This window comes from Morus notabilis, unplaced genomic scaffold, assembly GCF_000414095.1.
Source record: "Morus notabilis unplaced genomic scaffold, ASM41409v2 Scaffold744, whole genome shotgun sequence".
NCBI classification, from domain to species: Eukaryota; Viridiplantae; Streptophyta; class Magnoliopsida; order Rosales; family Moraceae; genus Morus; species Morus notabilis.
The window spans coordinates 185,737-192,271 of NW_010367602.1; the positions used below are offsets into that span (position 1 = coordinate 185,737).

The following is a 6,535-nucleotide window of genomic DNA, read 5'->3' on the forward strand; positions in this document are numbered from 1 at the left end:
TATTTACATATATGTGGAACGACATGTCATCAATATTTATCGTAAATGGTTGTGTTGCAATGTTTAAACGACAATCCCTTGGTTCTAGAGAGCTCAGAAGTCGAGTTACTTGTCGTTTCTCGTGAGCAAAGCAATAGAGTATTAGGCCGGGACATGAGAAGGCAGCCAGTTAAAGTACACGTGGCAGAGATTAGCAAAGAAAAAGTACGCGTGTCAGATTATCAGAATTTCGACACGTATGTCCCTGGGGTGGTCTTGTCCGATTGGATGAGATTGTGTTTTAACAAAATTAAGTACTCATTTAGTTCGTCGATTCGAATTTTTAATTCGAGTTGAGATATAATTTTATATGAGAGTTTTTTACTGTAGTAAAAAAATTAGATGTGACTATTTCTGAGACTTGTAATCTCTGGGTGCGTTTGGAATTGATTCCAAAACGTTTTTATTTTCTGTACGAAAATAAAAATGAAAACGTTTTTAGTTTCATTTTTAAATTATTTCTAAAAATGCGTTTGGTAGTTTTATTTAGAGATTGATTTCAGTTTTAAAAAAAACTGAATTGGTGGTTTAATTTTTGAAAACATGTAATAATATATTAAATAATAATATATTAAATAAATAATATGTTAAATATATTAAATAAATAATATTATTAAATATATTAAATAATAATATATTAAATAAATATATTAAATAAACATATATAATACAAAAACGGTTTCAGAAAAGAGGGAAGAAAATGAAAAAGAAAAAAAAAAGTGAAATCCGTTTTTCAGAAAACAGAAAACGAAAACGAGAAAATGAAAACACCTTTTTTTCGTTTTCTGATTTCCACAAAAAGACAAAAACGTTTTTGGTTTTGTTTTTTAAAAAAAATTGCACCAAACACGTTTTTAACACCCGTTTTCACTTTTTTGCTTTGAAAACCGTGAAAAACGAAAACGAAAACGCAAACAAACAGGCCCTCCAGTGGGAATGAAAATCTTTCAAATTCTCATGTTTGATACAATTATTGGACTTTTTAAAAATCCAGGAAAGTGAAACCCATGGGTTTCATATTACCATATTTTGGGGTAATCCTAAACTCATCTAGGATGGTGTTATTCACTTTCTTAGGAAAGTTAATATCACAAGAAAGTTAAAAATCATGATAAGCTCACTCATCTCTTCCAAACCAGCAGCTGCTCTTCCGTCTAGCAATCTGCCACTGCCCTTCCGTCCAGCTTAAGGGACGTTTGGAATGGAGTAATCTCAGGAGTGGGAATGAGAATCTTTCAGATTCTTATATTTGGTACAATTATTGAACTTTTTTAAAATCCAGGAAAGTGAAACCCATGGGTTTCATAATACCATATTTTGGGGTAATCCTAAACCCATCTAGGAGGGTGTTATTCACTTTCTCAGGAAAGTTAATATCACGGTAAAGTTAAAAATCACATAAGCTCACCCATCTCTTCCAAACCAGCAGCTGATCTTCCGTCCAACAATTTGCCACTCCCCTTCAGTCGACCACGACTCCCTGTCGCCGCCCTTCCACCATGCCATCGCCGGACTTTCCTATCGTCATCGCAAGCCATCACGACTGGAGCCTTGCAAGAACAAAAGCGGCATCAGATCACGACCATAGCCTTCGTCGATGAAGAGATCATCGTCGGTAGCGCCGACGGAGATTCTTCCTCCGTTCCTGGGTCTCCGGTCCTCACATTGCCCTCCGACGAGGGAAAAAGCTCCAAAACAATGACAAATTGAAGAATTCCTCATCGTTGGCCTCGATTTCGCATCTCAATTCCCCCGAGGACGAAGAGCTTGAGGATTCCTCCTATGGAAACTCAAACTGGAGATATTAGTACCACATTTATTAAAAATTCTAATATTTATTCTTTATAGTATTTTTTAAATCTAAGGTATGAAAATTATAATTACTCAATTAAATAAAATTTTATTAGTTTAAAATAATTTAAAATTAATTTTATAAGAAAAATTACATTATATTATTACGCACAACCCAACCAAATACCGTAAAATAACATTTTTAGAAATCTAACAAAAGATTCTTACACATAACCAAACATGATATTATAGAGTTTCAGAAAATCATATTACCCATTATCATTTTTTCAAATATTTGATTCCTATTTGATTCCTATAGATTCCGGTATCTATCTAACCGCCCGACCAATTTAACGTTCAAGATTCACCGTACAAACAAAAAGCAACCAGTTTCAAGGAAAAGAAAGAAAAAAAACAAAAAGAGAGAGAGGAGGGGAAGAAAACGACGACAATTATATAATAATATGTACCGAAGGAACCTCCTTGGAAGTTGAAAAAGGCCGGGTGGAGAAAAGGTAAAATAATAATTAAATTAAGAAGAACTGTTTAGCGAAAAAATAAATAAAACAGTCCAAAGTTTTGGGAATCGGACTATCGGAGCGCTCCATCAAGAGGACCACATTTTGAACAATGTTGAACTTACAAATGAGACGGCCCCTATTTTCGAGGTAAATTCATTCTTGCTTTTTCTATTTTTAATATAAATTAAAAAATCACACAAGAAGTCGTTGTAGTATAGTGGTGAGTATTCCCGCCTGTCACGCGGGTGACCCGGGTTCGATCCCCGGCAACGGCGAGTTGTTTTCGTTTCTTAATTTTGTCAAAATGGAGGAAAAAACAAAACAAAACAAAAAAAGATAATAGTGTCACCATAACAATATTTAACAAAAAAAAAGAAAAAAAGGTTGCATAACACAGAAATCTATCGAAACAAGAGATTGGTTTGTATAATTTTTTCTTCATACATACAAAAAGATTGGTTCGTATAGTACTATAGTAATATTATATGTAAAAATAGTATATTTTTGCTAGCAGTGAAATTTTCACAATTTAACAATTATAATATCATTTTTATTGTTTAGTATATTGTTGGAACGTTATTTTGTTTCACTGTTTTCAAACTTCTTATGGTATTTTACTCTTCTTTTTGCCAACACCCAAGTAAAAAGACAAAATATCATCAATTTTCTCATACCAATATTATCTCTATTTACATCTTTCTTTCCCACTATCCTGCAACGTCTCCTATGTGCTATAGGTGATGCATGACTACACTAATTTTAAAATTTTAGTTATGAGACATAATTGACAAAATCATGAATTGTTATTTATATCGCAATGATGAGTTGCAACTTTACAAGTTGGTGGCCAGGCACGCTTGAACAGGGGTTGAGTGCTCAAGCTCTTATTTCTGCTTGTTCTCGATTATTATTTGAGAACTCAACCCTCATGGTGTGTTTGGTTAGAGTAGAGAAATGGTAATGGGAATGTGAATGAGAATAATAATAAGAATGGAATGAAAAAGAAAATTGATTTATTTGTTTGGTTGTAATTTTAAAAATTCTCTGGAATGGAACATAGATATTTTCATGTTGACAAACTTACCCTTATGCTATATATAACACTAATATTTTATATATCAATATAATATATAAAATGTAATGTAATATAATAATCATTATATAATATATTATATAATGATTATTATATTACATTACATTTTATATATTATAATTATATTAATAATTTTAATATTATTATATTATATATAATAATTATATAATATATTATATAATGATTATTATATTACATTACATTTTATATATTATAATTATATTAATAATTTTAATATTATTATATTATATATAATAATTATATAATATATTATATAATGATTATTATATTACATTACATTTTATATATTATAATTATATTAATAATTTTAATATTATTATATTATATATAATAATTATATAATATATTATATAATGATTATTATATTACATTACATTTTATATATTATAATTATATTAATAATTTTAATATTATTATATTATATATAATAATTATATAATATATTATATAATGATTATTATATTACATTACATTTTATATATTATAATTATATTAATAATTTTAATATTATTATATTATATATAATAATTATATATTATGTTGTAATTATATATATATATTATATTATAGTATAATATAATATAGTTGTAATTTTTAATTATATTATAATATTGAAGGGTAATTATGGAAGAAAATAAAAAAAAAACTTAGAATGGCCATTCCTTCCATATGAGGAAGAAATGATGATTCACCCAAAATGGGTGAATGCCTATTCCTTTTGAATGATCATTCATTTCTTATAAATCTAACCAAACATCAGGGTGTGTTTGGTTGGGTGGAAAGGAATGAAATAGAATAGAATGGAATTTTAGTTTGATATTTGGTTGGATTTATAAGAAATGAATGATCATTCAAAAGGAATGGTCATTCACCCATTTTTGGTGAATCATCATTCATTCCTCATATGGGAGGAATGACCATTCTAAGTTCTTTTTTTTCCATAATTACCCTTCAATATTATAATATAATAAAAATATATTATATAGTAGTTATATCTTATAATATACTATAATATATAATAAAAATATTATAATATAATATAGTTATAATAATATAATAATTAATTTATAATATAGTTATAAATTATAATATATTTATTTAATATTCTATAATAATATATAATATATTATAACGTAAATATATCTTATAATATAATATATAATAATATTACAATATAATATATATAATATGATATAATATAATATAGTTGTAATATTTTAACAAATAATACCATAATTATACTAATAATTTTAATATTATTATTTTATTGTATAATATAATTATTTTTATTATATTAATAATATAATAATAATTAATATAATTAAATATTAATATAATCTTATAATTCTAATATTATTATCTATTATAGTTCATTACACATGATTATTAATTATAATATATTTATTGTATATAATATAATAATTATATATTATATTGTAATTATATATATTATATTATATTATATTATAGTATAATATAATATAGTTGTAATTTTTAATTATATTATAATTGAATTATTATTGTTTATTATATAATCTTATAATATATTTTATAATATTATAATTATATTAATAATTTTAATAATCTTGTCTTATTAAATATAATAATTATATATTATATTATAGTATAATTATAATATAGTTGTAATTTTTAATTATATTATAACTAAAATATTATCGTTTATTATATAATTTTATAATATATTATATAATAATAATTTTATTATATTATATTAAATTTTATATATTATATTGATAGATAAAATATTAGTGTTATATATAACATAAGGGTAAGTTTGTCAACATGAAAATATTCATATTCCATTCTAGAGAATTCTTAAAATTACAACCAAACAAATGAATTAACTTTCTTTTCCATTCCATTCTCATTCCCATTACCATTCTCATTCTCATTCCCATTACCATTCCTCAACTGTAACTAAATGCACCCTCAACTCAATCAGGACCAGTAGCCACCTTCGTAGTGATTAAGTGTATTCAATATTAATTAGGCAACTCACTGTCAATCAAGCATAAGTTAAGAGTACTGTTTGCTATGGAAAAGTGTGCTCGACTCCTAGTATAGAACTCGACTTTCCCTTGATTTGATCACGAGCACTCTTCAATGGGCCAGTTTAGTAGTGCTTTAGATTTAAAAAAAAATTATTATTAGATGTGCTTAAAAAAAATAGTTGTTATAAAAAGTAGTTGAGTGTTTGGTATTCTAATTATACAAATATTGATTTCAGAAGTATTATGGATATTATGAAAGTTTCATTTATTGTACTTCAAGGTGATTGTCGTACAATGTAATAGTTAAAGTTGTCTTTAGACTGTTTCTAATTTTGACTGTAAATTCTTCAAAAATCCTTTAAGAATCACTTTTTATGGTTTTTATCAAATACAAAATTCAGTTGTAAATGGTTAAAAAATTAATTTTGAACTTCAAAAATCACTACCAAACATACCCAATGTAGCCCAGAGTGTCAACCCAAGTTCGATAACTTTTTATTATAGCCAGGAATGCAGACAAGCATTTATCTGATGCAACTTTATTTCGATGTTGTGAAAGGGGATGTTCTGTGTCATCAAAAGTTAATTATGTTACTAAAATAGAGTTATTTTGCAGAAAATCATGAGGGTTATGCTAAATCTTAAGTGTACATTAAAAAAAAGTCTCAACAACCTCTTTATTTTAGAGATATTATAGGTATATTTTAATCCAGTATCAAAGAATATTCGTTCTAACGAAACATTTGACTTATCACGTATAAAGACCCCCGAAAATTAAAAATATATTATTGAGAAGCACTGGATAATTGTACATTTAAGTATGCAAATGCTCAAACTTGATTTTGCTTACCAGTAACATAATGTTTATTATTATTAATTCTTTTAGAATAAACATAATGTTTATTACATTTGTAGATAAACATTGATGTCAAGATTATTATCTAACAACTTACAATATAAAAAAATCTGTTAGGAGCGTTAGAAGTGCAAATACCATATAGCAAAAGGCACTTTGCTTGTTCTAGCAAAAAAAAAAAATAAAAAAAAAAAAAAAATAT

General features: G+C 26.0%; 1 non-coding gene across 1 annotated transcript; it reads left to right on the plus strand.

The window, feature by feature from the left end:
* The first annotated feature begins 2,554 nt into the window (after positions 1-2,554).
* TRNAD-GUC lies at positions 2,555-2,626 on the plus strand. The gene has a single exon. It is a non-coding gene; the product is annotated as a tRNA-Asp (tRNA).
* Positions 2,627-6,535: the final 3,909 nt, after the last annotated feature.